General features: G+C 38.9%; 1 pseudogene; it reads right to left on the reverse strand.

Annotated features, from left to right (window-relative positions):
- Positions 1 to 7904: 7904 nt before the first annotated feature.
- Positions 7905 to 14575, reverse strand: LOC116668471 (annotated as a pseudogene).
- Positions 14576 to 16039: the final 1464 nt, after the last annotated feature.

Here is a 16039-nt window from a genome sequence, read left to right on the forward strand (position 1 = left end):
TAATCCAAGAGGGGGGGAATACATAGACTGATTGACTTCTACATGCCAATTACTGAGCAAAGTGCTTTCATATGCAATTGATGGTGGCTATGAGGGTATGCCTCTCTGATTTTTTTTTAACGGGGGTGTAATTAACTGGACCCAGCTTCTGGGCTCCGAAATCCATCACTAAGTCTGTATGGAAGCCTAAAGGGTTCTGGTCATCAATTCTCGTGTGTGTGTGTGTGTGTGTGTGTGTGTGTGTGTGTGTGTGTGTTGGGGTGTCTCCCATACCACCAAGCAATTCTTGAATACCAGCTGGGGTGTCCTATAATTCAACTCAATTCTGACACTGTCTACTTGAAGATACTTATCAGATCTCACAGGTTAAGGGCTCAGTCCTTCAAAACTGCCGCTGTCTTCAGATGCCAGTTGAAAGCCCAGGTGGTTAACCTTACTTCTGACCAATTGGCTATAAATCAGAAGTTCCAATGACTCCCCCTCTTTGGATTTGATTAATTAGCTAGAGTGGCTCACAGGTATGAGAGAAACATTTTACTTCCTAGATTATCGGTTTATTATAAAAGGATGTTGCTCAGGAACAGCCAGATGGAAGAGAAGCACAGGTCAAGGTGTGGGGAAAGGGTGTGGAGCTTCCATGCCTTCTCCACGCATACCACCCTCCTGGCATCTCCATGTTCACCAAGTCAGAAACTCTCTGAACCCTGGCTTTTGTGATTTTTATGGAGGCTTCATTACATAGGCTCAAATGATGAAATCATCAGCCATTGGCAATTGATCTCAATTTCCAGCCCTTTCTTCTCCTGGGTAAATGGGTCGGAAATTTCCAACCCATCTGCAAGGTTTGTTGGAACCATGACCCTCTCTTTGGGGGACCTAGGGGCATAGCAAGTCACCTCATTAACATATCAAAAGACACTTGCATGGCTCTTATCGCTTAGGAAATTCCAAGAGTTTTAGGAGCTCTGTGCCAGAAATGAGACACAGACCACATATATATTTTTTATCATAAATCACATCACAAAGCCACACTTCCATGGGCTGTTCCCAGCCAATGGTTGAGTGTGTAGGGATACCAAGGAAGATCTGTTTCTGGGAGAAGGGGCATGTTCTCTGAAGAGCCTCTAAAGCTTGAGTACTGACCCCCCATGGCCTTCCTGAAATTTCTTAGATCTACAGTCAAGACTCTTCCACCTAGTTTTCTGTCTCTTCCCTCTCTCCTTCAGGTGCCAGATGGCATTGTGGTCTGAAGGCTTTTCCTACCTCCCCCTGTTCCCTCCTCATGTTACCCCCAGATGTTTCCCTTAATGGACTTTCGTGATGCTTGCTTCTTAGAGGATTTACATCAACATGCTGTCTATTTTAATCTCTCCAATCTTATGAGCTATTTATGATGATAATAAATAGAGCCTCAGGGCATCATCAAAAATTCTACAAATAATAAATGCTGGAGAGGGTGTGGAGAAAAAGGAACCCTCCTGTGCTGTTGGTGGGAATGTAAATTGGTGCAGCCACTATGGAAGACACTATGGAGGTTCCTTGAAAAACTTAAAATAGAGTTACCATATAATAATCCAGCAATCTCACTCCTGGGCATGTATTTGGAGAAAACTCTAATTCTGAAAGACACATGCACCCTATGTTCATAGCAGCACTATTTACAATGGCCAAGACATGGAAGCAACCTAAATGTACATCGACAGATGATTGGATAAAGAAGTTGTGATATATGTGCACAGTGGAATACTACTCAGCCATAAAAATAATGAAATAATGCCATTTGCAGTCACATGGGTACACCTAGAGATTATCGTACTAAGTGAAGTGTAAGTCAGACAGAGAAAGACAAATACCATATGATGTCATTTATAAGTAGAATCTAAAAAGTGGTACAAATGAACTTATTGACAAAACAGAAACAGACTCACAGACATAGAAAACAAGCTTATGGTTACCAAAGGGGAAAAGGGAAGGAGGGATAAATTAGGAGTTTGGGATTAGCACATACAAACTACTATATACAAAACAGATAAACAACAAGGACCTACTGTATAGCACAGGGAACTATATTCAATATCTTGTAATAAACTATGATGGAAAAGAATCTGGAAAGGAATATGTGTGTGTGTGTGTGTGTGTGTATATATAAAATAACTGAATCACTGTGCTGCACACCAGAAACTAAAACAATATTATATATCAACTATACTTCAATTTAAAAAATAAGAAAAGAAATAGAGTCTCAGGGAGTTTGAAGGACTTAACTCTGGTCACCCAGCTAATCACAGCGGGCTTCAAGCCCAGCTCTGTCTGCTGGCACAGGCTATTGACTCTTCCCATGGCATCACGCTGTCTGGAATGTCTTTTTGTACCACTCCTACTTTCCCTGTTGACAGGTTCTATGGTGAAAACAGGAACAAGTAAAAATTATCCTAAAGCTCCCTGCCAAAAGACAACAACAACAAAAGATCCAGAAGGCAAGTTGCTGATAGAAAATGTGCACTTTTTCGATAGTAACTTAGAATTTAAGCTTTCTCATATGTGTCACTGACAAGGAGCTGTCTGGCAACATGAACATGTTGTTTTTCTTTTTTTTTCTCCACCGCCCCTTTTTTAGGTAAATCAGAGCTGCAAGGGCTGGCTCTGTTTTTCAGAGATAACGTGTGAATTTGTGGCATTCCCTGTGGAGCCTGAGGTCTAGGAACCAATGAAGAGATCACAATGAAACAAGAGCATTATATTTGCAAGTGCTAGAGTGATTATGTCGGAAAGTCTTAGCTTTATTTAAAAGGCAGCTCTTTTCCTTTGGATGAGGCAGTGGTGTGCGATTTCCAAAGGCGAGAAAGCCTTCGTAGCCTGAATAAAAGCTGAGTGCAGAGCGGGATTGCGGCTGCTCGTGGTCATTGGAGGCCAGGCCAAAGCCACGGGTGCCAGCCTCAGGGAAGCCACTGGAACGGATTCCCAGGGTGTGGAGAACCCCATGGGGAATTGAAGAAACAAAGGGAGAATTTTTATTATTTTTTAATTCTCCTTCCCTTTTTTAATTCGAGCCAAAACAGTACAAGTTATTGCAATTCATTCTTGAACCTGGCAAAGGTTCAAGATGGCCAGGCAGCCTGAGGACCTTCACCTGAATGGCTTATTGAAAGATGCCGTGTCTGAAGCCTTCGGTGGCAGGAAAAAGAACATTGACTCATCTCCCTCTTTACTTTGCAGGGCACCCTTTCTGTGACTGGGGGAACTTGACCCTTCTCGGAGCTGCGTGGCTGGTGTTGGGGGTGGGACATGGCGATGTACGGATCCTGGTGCTGATCCCGTCTCTCTGTTTCTCAGGGCTCCAGACGAGGGCAGGGGACCTTGATCATCATCTGATTCTGTTCTGCACGTGAGTCTCCCAGCGAATCTTAGCTCTGAGATGGAGGCCTCTACTGTTGGTCTTACTCTGCCTCTATGTTCCTTTCAGCTGGGTAGTGGCTTGCTTCCCTCTCCAGCTTCATCTCCCATGGCTTCTTCACATCAAAACAAAGTGCTTTCTATTCCAGAAACTTTCACGCCCCCTTATACCATATGCCTTTGCTTGTGCTGTTTCTTCTGCCAGTAGTGCCCACTGCCCCTCCCCAACTCTGATATTCTTTGCCTAGTTGGTACAAATCTAATTCCATTAGGCCTGTGATCAAAGGGAACCTCCTCAGTGAAGCCTTCCTTGACTTCTCCAAACTCAATTAATTACTTCATTCTCTGCACATTTCAGTAATTTTGTTGAGCTGAAATTAATTTTGCTTCTCTCTGAAATACAGATACAAATTTAACAAATTACCTCTGAGGGACCACTAAGTGCCTGGTGCTGGAATGATCACTTTCATATATATTTCTTGAAGTTTTACTTGGCAAAAAGTACTAGAGAAGGAGATGATTCTTCTGGGTTGGAATGGACTAGTATGGCATTCTGAAATTACCAAACTCTTGACTTTTAAGAAGGGATTGAGCTTAGAAACGAAGGACATTTTCAGTCACTGCCCAATATGAGAACAAAACACCAGCAAAATCCTTGCTTTTTAAGGTCTCTGATTTCCTCACAGCTTTTTGAGAAATATTCTAGAAAAAAATGACCTGCTACCGCTCTAGGGCACTTGTTAATAATCTCTCAGTCTGTTCTCTCTGGAAGTGGTATGTTCATGTCTGAGACAGGAACTCCTCAATCTCAGTCAGTCCTTGTAAGGTGGTGGGTAACAGCCCGGTTATCTGTACAGTGCAGGAAGGACCACTATTTAATGCTGAGAGGAATTTTGATCCACTTCCACTCTGCCCCAAGCCATGAGGAACAGGCGATCAGCTCCATGAAACAATCAGCAATCTAAAAAACAGCTTCTAGTTTTCACTAATATGACTGTCAAAAAATCTTTGAAATTGACAACTCCTCTTTTAATTAATAACATAGAGCCCAGGCTGGTAAACTACAGCTTATGAGCCAAACTCATCCTGCTGCTTGTTTTTGTAAATAAAGTTTTATTGGAACATAGACATGACATTTGTTTACTTATTGTCCCTTGACTGTTTTCACGTTTTAACAGTAGAGCTAAGTAGTCACAAGAGAAGCCGTATGGCCCACAAAGACTGAAATATGTACTATCTGGTCCTCTGTAGAAGTTTGCTGACCCTTGACATAGCAATCTGAAATTCTGCCAGAAACCATAAATGAAAACTCTCCAATATCCAGTTCTCATCAAAAGCCTGATTGTGAGCATGTATTTCTCTTCGATTTGGTATCAGGAAATCTGTGTTTCTTCCTGAGCCACTAGTGAGTTTGAGATAATAATAAATCTATTATCTAGACTTGACTTCTCATGTGTCTGCCTCTGCCTCCTGGTTTAAAATTTCTTTGGAGGATTACTATGTCATAAGATACTTTGCATGTAGAACATAATAAATACTTGGGATTTTTTGTTTGCTTGGGTTTTGTTTGTTTATTTGGTAGCAAGTTAGTTTTAGAAATTATTTTAAAGATCAGCACATTTTCAACTTAAATTAATTGGCTGCTATTAGTATAAATCAATATCTGCAAGATGCCTAAAGTTGATTCCTTGGTTGAAAAATTCACCTAGTTTTCATGCTTTTATTAATAAAAACAATGATGATAATTGTTACTGTTTATTAAATGCCTAGTATTTACCTGATGCTTTATGTACATGGTTGGACTTAGTCCTCATGATGGTGTTTAGTAGTCTTGATATTCCCATTTCTCAAGATCGTGACAATGAGACTCAGACACACATTGCTTGCAGGGAGTGTACTGAGTTTTGGTCGCTGATGCCTGCAGGAGCCTGGCAGGTGATGTCAGTGAATGAAGCAGGAGGGTGTCATAGAGTGTGGAGTCCCAAGGGTCAGTGAGCATACCTTGTGTCTAAAGAGGCAGACGCTACTCCCCCGCCCCCAGCCACCTGCTGCTATATTCAAATGTCAGCTCCCTGTTGCTTGACTTTCCAACTTTTCACAAACTAGGAATCCAGACTTTCAGTGAAATATTTTAATTTTGAAAAACACTGTTCAGACATGATGGGCTATGCTGCGGTCAGATTTAGCACTTGGGCCAGCAGTTTTCTAACTCTGGGTTAAGACCTCAGGTGGTGGGGCAAACTGCTTGGATCTGAATCCCAACTTCACTACGTGCTCTTTTATTTTGAGCACTGGAACCTCTCCAAGCCTCAGTTTTCATCAAGTGAGACTAATAGTACTATGACTGACACCTAAGAAGTCCAGGAGTGGGGAACGCAAGAACACACCCGCCAGTAACAGAGGTACTGCAACAATCAGAAACATCGATTTCAATTATATTTTGACTTGATAAATTTTGGTGAAGTGTTCAGTTAATGCCTGTCATATAGAACGTACTCCTTAAATGACTATATGTTCATTAGGATTATGGCTAAAGGACACAGAGCTAGTAATTTCACATTTGGTAATTTGTCACCAGATCTTTACAACTGCAAAACCACATCCTTTTCTCCCAGTGTAATCGTGTTTCTCATAACTCAGTGTTTTGTTTTGTTCCTATTTCCAGTTTTCCAGTTGTTTATCATAATAGAAACAGACCAACAAATTTATGATCTATATAAGTGTTTTTTTGCCGATAAAGTATAACTAACTGAACAAAGTATTGCTTTCAATTTTGCTCAAGAAGTTCTTTTTAAGATTCTTTCTATCCCGTCTTATTTTAAAAAGCTAAATTCCTTTTATAAATGCACATACAACGCTCGTTGATTTCAAAGGGAGTCAAGAATCCAGGGATGGAATCTAGCCTCAAGAGTTTGAATTTTCTGTTTGTTTACAGCAGGAGATAATAAAAATGGTATGTTTGCTTAGAGTGTATCAGCATTAAGTATTCTTGCTAGCAGGATCATGCACAGACTGAAATTCAGAGAACAGAGTTTCTGCATTTCACTAGTAAACCTGAAGATGCTTTCTTGTAGGTGAGCAAGTATAGCTTTTGGCATCAAAGACAGCAAGTGATACTGACAAGGAGGAAGGGTTTCACTGGGGCGAGAAGGGGAGTCAGATATGCTGTACAGCAGATAAATAGCTCTTTACCTGTATCTTTTCATCTGACTGATATTTTTGTTAAGAAAAATGGTAATTAGTATAGTCATGTAATATTTTATTCATCTTGGCCTTTTGCATCTCCAAATATAAACTTAATAATAATTTTAGAATTAACTTGTCAAGTTTCACACACAAACACACACAAAGCTGTTGAGAGATTGAAATTGCATTGAATCTATAGATAATTTTGGGGGGATTTCAACTGACATCTAATATATAATATCGATATTCACTCTTCAATCCATGAGCAAGGATTATCCTATAGGCATCGTATTTAAAATTTTTTTATATTATTTTATATTTTCTGCTTAGAAATTTTGTGTTCTCATAGTTATTTCTAGATATTTGACATATTTTGGTGTTATTCTAAAATTTAAAAATATTTACACATTTTTATTTTTATATCTCAAGTATATACACATTCAATTCATTATTGTCTATTAACCTTTATCCAGGGACTTTCCTTTTCATTTTTTTCAAAATTTTGTATAGAGATTTTCAAACATACAAAAAGTAGAATTTTGTAATAAACCTCCATAGGTCTCTTACACCAGCTTCAACAATTGTAATCAGGTTTTGAATCTCATAACTCATACCTAATTTTAGTAATTTTCTGTAGATTCTTTGAATTTTTCTATATACACAATCATACTATTTGAAAGTAATGAAAATTTTAGTTCTTTTTCCTAAGATTTATTAATTACTTAACCTGCTTTCCATGGTGCTGAAAATGTTTAGAAAAAATGTTGAAAAGAAATGATAACAGCATTCTTACCATTTTTGTGAATTTGACTTGTGCCTTTTTATTTTCATCAAATGACACTTACAAAAAAGAAATTCTTATGTATTTGAGTGTCAAGCAGAGTCAATGTGTTAACTAAGTTGACATGTTTATACTTAAAATATTTGCATAACTTGGACAATGTTAAGTTATAACTGCAGTACATTCAAAATGGGTTCAAAAAACACCAAAAACATGTCAGTAGGCAGGTCCTGTGTTTACATGTAGTTGCACATTTAAACAATTCTCAACATTTGCTCTATGGTTACTAAAGTAATTTTAAAGGTCTCATACAAAATATAAGCTATAACCACCTACAAATTGCCATATTTATTTATTTTTCACTCTGTGACAATGTCTTTAACTCATTTATGCTTGGGCCAAGTTTCAGCACTAAAAGTAATCTGCTTTTCAATGAACTTTATGGCTCTCAACTGTATACCAGCAACAACAAATATGAAGGCATTTTTAACTATGAGAATCGAATGCTAAGAAAAATTTAGCAGTTTATTAGATTGTATTTTATTTAACAGTCTGGGAAGTTCATGGCCATCAGCAGTTCCAATGTAGTTTCAGGTGCACTTGGGAATTTTGCTTTCTCAATGGAGCTGTTAGTACAGCAAACCTTGTAGATGAAATAAATGCATTTAATAGCACATGTGAAGGGATCATTCTAAAATAGACTTTGATGGCTTTGTTTTCCACACTGAACTGGGTCATTCAAAATGGCTCTTATTGTTTCTGATATTAGGGCATATTCTCTTTTTATAATAAATTTATGACAGAAGATATGAACTCGAGATACATGGCATCATAGCCTTCCCACCTGTGTGGAATTTTTTTTTTTTCTCCATCTATTATGTTCTGATGAAATTCTATTTCATTGCCCTTGGGGCTTTGATAGGTTCTTGTCAGCCTCTGCAGCTGGGTCCCTGTGTTCCGTCTGCCACAGCCCCTACTACAGGACCATTCTCTCTCCTTTATCCTGTCTTTTTTTAATATTCTTAAAAAATTATATATCTCTATATATTTCATTTATGTTATTGCCGTGTGCTGTGTGGAATGGATGCATCAAAGTGTGAATGTTGTTTCATCTTGACCAGAAGTCAGATTTGGGGTCACAGCAGGAGCAAGGTGCTGGACAAATTGGGAGTGAGCAAGAATGGAGACAAAGCCACTGTATGAATCTTGTGCTGGTTCCACAGGGGTGGAGAAGGGAAGAATGAACTTCTAGATCTGAGACAGAGCTCGAGACCTCTGAATCTACTTCCTGACTCACAAGTCTGGGGTCTTAGGTGTTTGAAGAAAAACCTGCACAAGAATCAGGAGGGCAGATGTTAATTAAACTTAAGACGTTGATGGATCTTACTGCTAAGAAGTTAGGGACATTTTCCCCAATGGAGCAGAAATTCTGTGGAGGCATGGATTGGAACCTGAGTATGGTGTAGAGAGATGAGGGCAGGAGGGGAGGAGAAACAGGGTCAGACTAATATACACACTGAGCTGGCCATTGTCATGAGGAGAGGACTAGAACTGTGTACTTAAAAGAAATAGAAATGGGTCGACTAATGGTAATAAACCCTTAGAAGAAAGGGAACAGATGAGGAGAAAGGGAGACAAAGACAACCAAAAAATCAGGAAGTCAAAAAAAGTGAATATTTCTGTTAGTCCAAATTCTTCCCAAAGCTAAAAGGAATTATGAACGCTTGGCTTGGCCCTGTGAAAGTTGCCTACTCATGCTATCTGGGACTCTGAAAAGTGGAAGACAGTGACATAAGAAGATTCTTGTTACTTCTCAAAATAAATAACACATAGAATTCTTCTTCCGTCAAGTTTGATATTCTTTTTTAACTTATTAAGTAGCAGTTAGTTGGATATTTATATCCCCTTATAATTTCAATAAACCAGAGTTGAGAGACAAAGGATGCATGATCTTATAACACCTGTGTAAGGGGAGACTTTCATTCGTTCATTTAGCAAATATCTACTAAGGGCAGATAAAGTGCCAGGAGGTAGTATGGGCCCTGGAAGTACATTGGTGAGCAAAATCATCAGATTTAGTTTGTAGCGAATAAGAGAAGGAAATAGAAAAAGTGTGTGTACTTTCTAGTTTTCCAGTAGTGGTGGAAGAATAAGAATCAGGAGCAAGCTGTTAATCGTTAATTTTAAACATTAATTTTCAGGCTCTTCCTTCAACTGATGCAGTTTTGAAACAGAATACATTGAACATCCATGTTAGTTTACATGTGACTGCTAGGAGTTGGGGATACAAAAATACATAGTGTAGGGTTCCAACCCTTAAGAGGAGGATGTGAAGCCAGCCAGACAAACTATTAGAAATGATACAACCATGGCTTTGATGGAGCTCATGGCAGGGATCTTTGGAGCACAGAGTACATGCAGTTCCCTGCATTGGATGGGGCAGGAAAGATTCCTAGAGAGGACCTCCCAGCTGGCTCTAGAGGGAGTAAGAATTAGCTGGCGCTATTCTTGGGGGAGTGATTTCTAGGCTGGGGGAGGAGAACGTGCAAAGATCTCCCCCGACGTCCTAATGCTGTCATCTTTTGCAACTCCTATTCTTATCTTCGGACTTTTCTGGGATTAAGTTCTCTTCCTTTTTACTGGGCACACTAGAAGATTTTTTCTTCTTTTTTGTCTGACAGAAGGCAGAACAGTGATCAGCTTTGGGCAGGTGGTTGTTCATTGGCTGGGAAGAAGCAAGAGGGAGAATTCTGGGGTGCTGAGACATTCTAGATCTTAACCTGGGTGTTGGTTGCCTAGTTGCAAGCATGTATAAGACTCCATACGCTTAACAGAGCCATGCATTTTACTATATGCATGCTAAGCCTATCTACACACTAAATGCTATATTGTTTGTGAACATACTCCTCAGAGATGTTTTATCCTTATCCCCTTCACCATAAAGGATGCCATAATTTTGATCAATCAAATTTAGTCTGTTTCTTTGCCAATCACGTCACCTACACTTCTTACCAAGGTTTTTGTTTGTTTGTTTGTTTGTTTGTTTTGTTCTTTAAACATCTCTGTCTCAGGTATCTTCTTCCTAATCCTTTTCATTTAAATGTAAACTCTGTGAGAACAGGTGGTTATTTTGCTCACTGCTGTATTCCCTGCACCTTGTCCATAGTCATGACTCAATAAGTTGAGTTCAAAGAATGAGCCAATTCAGCCAAGCAGAGGTTTCTAGAAACCTCCATGTCTCTGACATAGTTCATCCGTCACAAGTTTTGCACTGAATTAAAGCAGGAATTCTTTAATCCATAGTTCAAGGAGGAGCTTCAGCGGGCGTGTGATGAGCTTGCAGGTCAAGGCAGGGGTGCAGGTGTAAGTGCATTTGGGGGTGGGGAGAAGGAGACGATTGCTAGGGCTTGTGGACACTGAATTGTTTCATCTTTTTTTTTTTTTTTTACTTTCAACAATAATTTGGCGTAATTTATACTAAATCAATTGTGCTGGAAATAATTCTTTTTATGTGACTAGCAAACTAGGTGGGATGTCTTTGACTCTAAATAAATATTAAGCTGATTAAGTGAAGTGCTGAGTAACTGTAAGGCAAGCAATATTGTGGGCAGCAAAGTAAACCTTCCTAGTCAGAAACATGATTTTTCTTCTGGGATTGTAATGATTGCTGGAGAATTCTTAGGGGGAAAAAAGGTGTAACATTTTCACGTTTACTTTGAAAGAGAGACAATCAAATTTACATGATAAATATTAAAATATAAAGTAATTAAAATTAATTATTTTGATTGGTGCTACTTATAGATGAATAAAGATTTAAATGGTAGTATTATCTAATTTAAAAATTTTTGTGTGACCTTTTTAATTTAGAAATAAAAGGATCAGAGAGTGCTAAGTGGATTAATAAAATGGCTTAATCAAGTTTTTTATATTTCCTTCTTTCAAGACAATCTCTATTATCCGATATTTTGAACATGAAATTGTGGCACATGTGAAACTATGGGAATAAATGAAAACATACAGTATGTTGTTTTCAAACAAGGATTTCTTCAACATGTGAGAAGAAATAAGATAGCAGTTGGTCTTCTAGTTTTGGATGGCACTGAGAGGACTGATCAATGAAAGGGCCTGGAGAGGGGGCTGTTGGAAAAATTATAATAAGGAGAAGATATTCCTTTAGAAACTGTCTAGACAAATAATGAAGATAGTCATTATATGTTATTTTCAGAGTCAATATTAACATATGACTCAGGCACCAAAAATATCACTCAAGAGAAAGAAAAAGATACAGGGTTTGATTGAATAAATATGGGCTAGATTTCAGGAAGAAATGGTTTGACGTGGAAACAGGAAATTTCCGTTCATTTATTCATTTGATATTAAGTTAGCATCTACTATATCTTAGTGCTCTATGAAGGTCTATTGTCAACTCTGATGAATGCAAGGGAAGTAGTTTGGTTAAAGTATAGAAAATTGTTTTGTGGATTTTTAGAGAGCAAACTAAAAATTAGACAACTCCTCATTGTAATCAATTTTATGATAAATTAAAGCTATGATTCTCTGCAATCCCACTATACGTGTAAGAAAAATAAGCCAAAAAAGGGCATATGGTCCTGGACCTCAGATTCCACAGACTAGCTGACATTGGCCTCACTGCTGATGCTCATTAAGACTCTTGTTCACCTCTGACCCATACAGAACATGCTTCAGGTGAAAAGAAATAAAGATTATATTGCACAAATGATGCTGTTAAATTTTTAAGTGTTTGCTAAGTAGGACATAGGCGAAGGTAGCTCACACACAGTAATTAGACATTAAGCTGCTGTACTGTAGCCTATTAACCACAAAACAAGTTTGACAGGAGATTGATTTTTAACATTTTTTTAATCAACAAAGAATGAACGTATTAGCAGGGGTAGGAGGCTGTGGTAGGGGTGGGGATGGCGGTGCCCAGAGAGAGTGGTGGTGTGCAGTGGGCACGGTGCTCTGCAGATGGAGATGTACACACCGTCAGGGCAGCCACGTGCTGCAAAGATGAAATGGTATGTCTGAGACGCCAGCAGGTGCCACATGATGGTAACCACACTTATTTGTGAGCCAACTAGATAGAGACACCCTGAAATATGGGGAGGTGAGGGACTTTGCAGAAGCCAGGGTTACTGGGCTTACAAAACAGCATATGCATCAATAGTGTCATCTCCAAACCCATGTTCATCCAGTCTGCTCTTTAAGAAGACAGCATATTGAATGCTACAGTGAGAAAATAGGCCACCATTTTGATGAGGAAGAGGGTGGATGGTGAAGGAGGAGGGAAAAAAGCAGGCAGAATTAACAAAGGTAATTAAAATAATAAAAGCAAGAGAAGCTGATTTTCACATGACCAGATAGATTTCCACTGAGCCAATAAGAGAGTTATTCACATCCATGTATTCACAGGAGGCAGAGACAGAGCAAAAATAACCAACAAAACCAACACTGGAAATTAAAGAGGAGGAAATAGAGTAGTTAATTTTTGTACTCAGCCTGTTTTTTTTCCACGCTGAAAAATGACAGTGGATTATAGAAGCAAAATGAGAGTAAAATTACTATGAAATAATGCCAACTTCTAGCAGTCTCCTTTAAGTGCATCCTCATTATTTATCAAGTCACTCGGCATCAACACAAGAACATTCATTTTTATTTTTCTTTGTGAACCGCCCACAGATTGGGCCATCTTCATTCACTGAAAATATGTGTTTCTTCACGCATTGGTGCATGCTGAATAAGGTCGTCCTTTTTCGAAATTATCATCTGCTTGCCTGTGCAATTTCCATGAGCAAATATGGGTATTTGCACACGCAAATGGATGTGCATGAAAATAATATGTGCTGGGTATTAGTGGGCCAGCGAGGGTTTGGCTTTTTGGTGTTAAAAGCCCTGTAAATGCTGCATGGATTTCTGAGAAATCTTCACTTAGCAAAGAAGAGATATTTAGCTAATGGAATTATAACTCCTTGCCTAGGCTTATGAATTGTATATAGTTGTAAAATATATGAAGTGTAATTCTGTATATTTACAACTTGAAGTTGTAGATTGCTTTGAAGGACAGCATCGTACTAAGATATGGCATAAACTAACTTTTGGCTCTAAGACATTTACTAATATGTTATGGTTTGAAGTATAGAATAAGTCTTTTACTTTTCTCTGTTTTTTTCCACAACTGATTTTTTTTTTTTTTAATGGAGGTACTGGGGATTGAACCTAGGACCTCAGGCATTTTTAGAATGCACTCTACCACTGAGCTATTACCCTCCCCCTTCAATTTCCTTTAAAACTATCCCATTAAATGTTATATAATTATAAAAAGCAAAAGTGGGAACTAAACAGTTACGTTATAGTGCCAAATAATATCCGAAAACCAAACGATTACAAAAAATTAGCAAAGATTAGTAGTTACACAGAGCCAGGCTTCCTCTCAGAGGACACATAATATTTTAATATTTTAAGGAACTTTTTTACTATTTCACTCCTGCGGTATTCCAATGCTTATGTCTTATAACTATACTTACACACATTTCTGTACCTTGAGAAATCTAGTGATTTCCTTTAGACTGAAATCTTCCAGCTTTGGCTTAGGAAGTGACTTTCGATGCCCTCACTGTCCTTGGATCTCTCACAGCCGCCTTGCTCACAGACTCTGCAGCCTGAATCTCGTGTTTAATGACATGGACACAAAATCCTAAAATCTATTTTTCAGTTTGTATTTCCACCACATCATTTTAGTCAAGCTATTCTGAAGGATCACTTAGGAATTTCTACTTCCTTATTACATTATTTCTCATCAGCATTCAACTTGCAACTATTTTCAAATAAAAAATAATAATTTACAGAGACAGAAAGGGATGTTTTACTGGATCTTTAAGATGCCAATTGAATAGTGAAAAACTAAATCAGCTGGAATTGTTACATATCATGATAAATAACGTTTCAAATACTTTTTCCGCATTATTTAATCTCAGTGTTGTTTTTGTTTTTGTTTTTGTTTTTTAATCCATGGGGAAAATTGTATTTTCCAAAGACTGGAGCCCACCATTGGCTGCAGCGGGTGTGGTAATTGGCGGGCACTCCTGAGGCAGGAAGTTCTCCCATAGGGGCGTGCTCGCTGCGGTGGAAGCTGGTGTTGGGGCCAGGCGGAGTGGGCAGGTGCATAGCTACAATGACTTCCTGTCCTGCATGCATTTCTAGAACCTTGCTACTACCCCATCAATACATGGAATAAAATTCTTCTTTTCTGGGATCCTGGATCTGGGCAAGCTTGTGATTCGCTTGTAACTAGTAGCATGTGATTCAAGTGACACTGTGTGATTTCTGAGGCTCAGTCCTAAAAGACAATGCAGCTCTGCTTCAGTAGCTGAGACTCTCACTCCTGGAGCCCCGACCCACCATGTAACAGTGAATCCTCTGAGGCCTGCATCCCACGAGGAATCCCAGGCCACAGGGGGAAACCATGTGTAGGTACTCCTACCAACAGCCCCAGCTGAGGCCCCAGCCCACAGCCACGTATGTGAGTGGACCACCAAGCATGTGAATGAAGATGCCCCCAGCTGTGGGTTCACCCGCAATCTCTGAATCTTCTAGTTGGGAACCCACACCAAAGAGCCGAGAAAAGCCATTCCCAAGGTGCCTTGTCTGCATTATTGACTTCACAGAATCCCTTAGCATGATAACATGTTTATTTTAAGCTCCTAAATTTGGGGTTAATTTGTTACACAGCAGTAGGAACCAGAACTGTCAATAAGTTACTCAAGATTCTGCAAAGTCCATTTGGGCTTTCTAAAAGTCAGCAATATGGATTTTTTTTTTCAGAGAGATAGTCACTGATTAATTATTTTAAGGCAAATATTCTCAATTTAAGAATAAGTTATATCCAGAAAAAGTATGTACAAAAGTCTATTTTGAAAAGATAATATTAGTAAGGTGTTCAAGCTAGGGGATGCATGGCAAAGGATTCACTTGGAACACAGATAATTTAAGCTCAGACAACAGGTATTTTCTCAGTACATGTGGGTAAGGGTAGTGCCACTCCCATTTTGTTTTCATTCTTTTCCTTTCTCTTTGCCTCCTTTTCCCTCCTTCTGGTCAGCAGACCCTTACAAGATGGGCTGGTGTACTTCTGCGGTGCCGGGCGGTGTGCGATACAGTGGGAAGTAAAAGTGATTTATGTTCAGCTCCTTATCACACGTGTCTGATCACGGGAAAAGTTACTTATGTGTGCCATAAACATGAACCTTCTGTTTTGCCCCACGAATCACAGTGAGAAATAGACAATAAAATCTCTTTACAAAATATTAGGGAAATTACGGTGCCTAATGATAACAATGAAGGACAAATTCATGGCTAGAAAAACTGGACAGAAAAATGTGGTAACAGCTTTCTCTCTCTATTTTATATTTATATATTTAGTCAGTGGGAAAATAAAAGTGAATTCCAAGAGGAATAAAATAGTTTGGAGTGGAAAACAGAAGTAAAACACAGTAAAACAAACTTCAGCGAGATCACATTTTTCAGCAACAGCTCCTCCACCCCTGGCAACTCCCACGTGTTCATAGGTAGATGTGAGCCTTGTTTCATCTGAAGGCTGAACACAAGACAATTCTAGTAGGTTTCAGGCCCATGTGGCTCAGCCTCTTGTAGCTGAATTAT

Source organism: Camelus ferus, chromosome 14 (genome assembly GCF_009834535.1).
Source record: "Camelus ferus isolate YT-003-E chromosome 14, BCGSAC_Cfer_1.0, whole genome shotgun sequence".
Lineage (NCBI taxonomy): Eukaryota > Metazoa > Chordata > Mammalia > Artiodactyla > Camelidae > Camelus > Camelus ferus.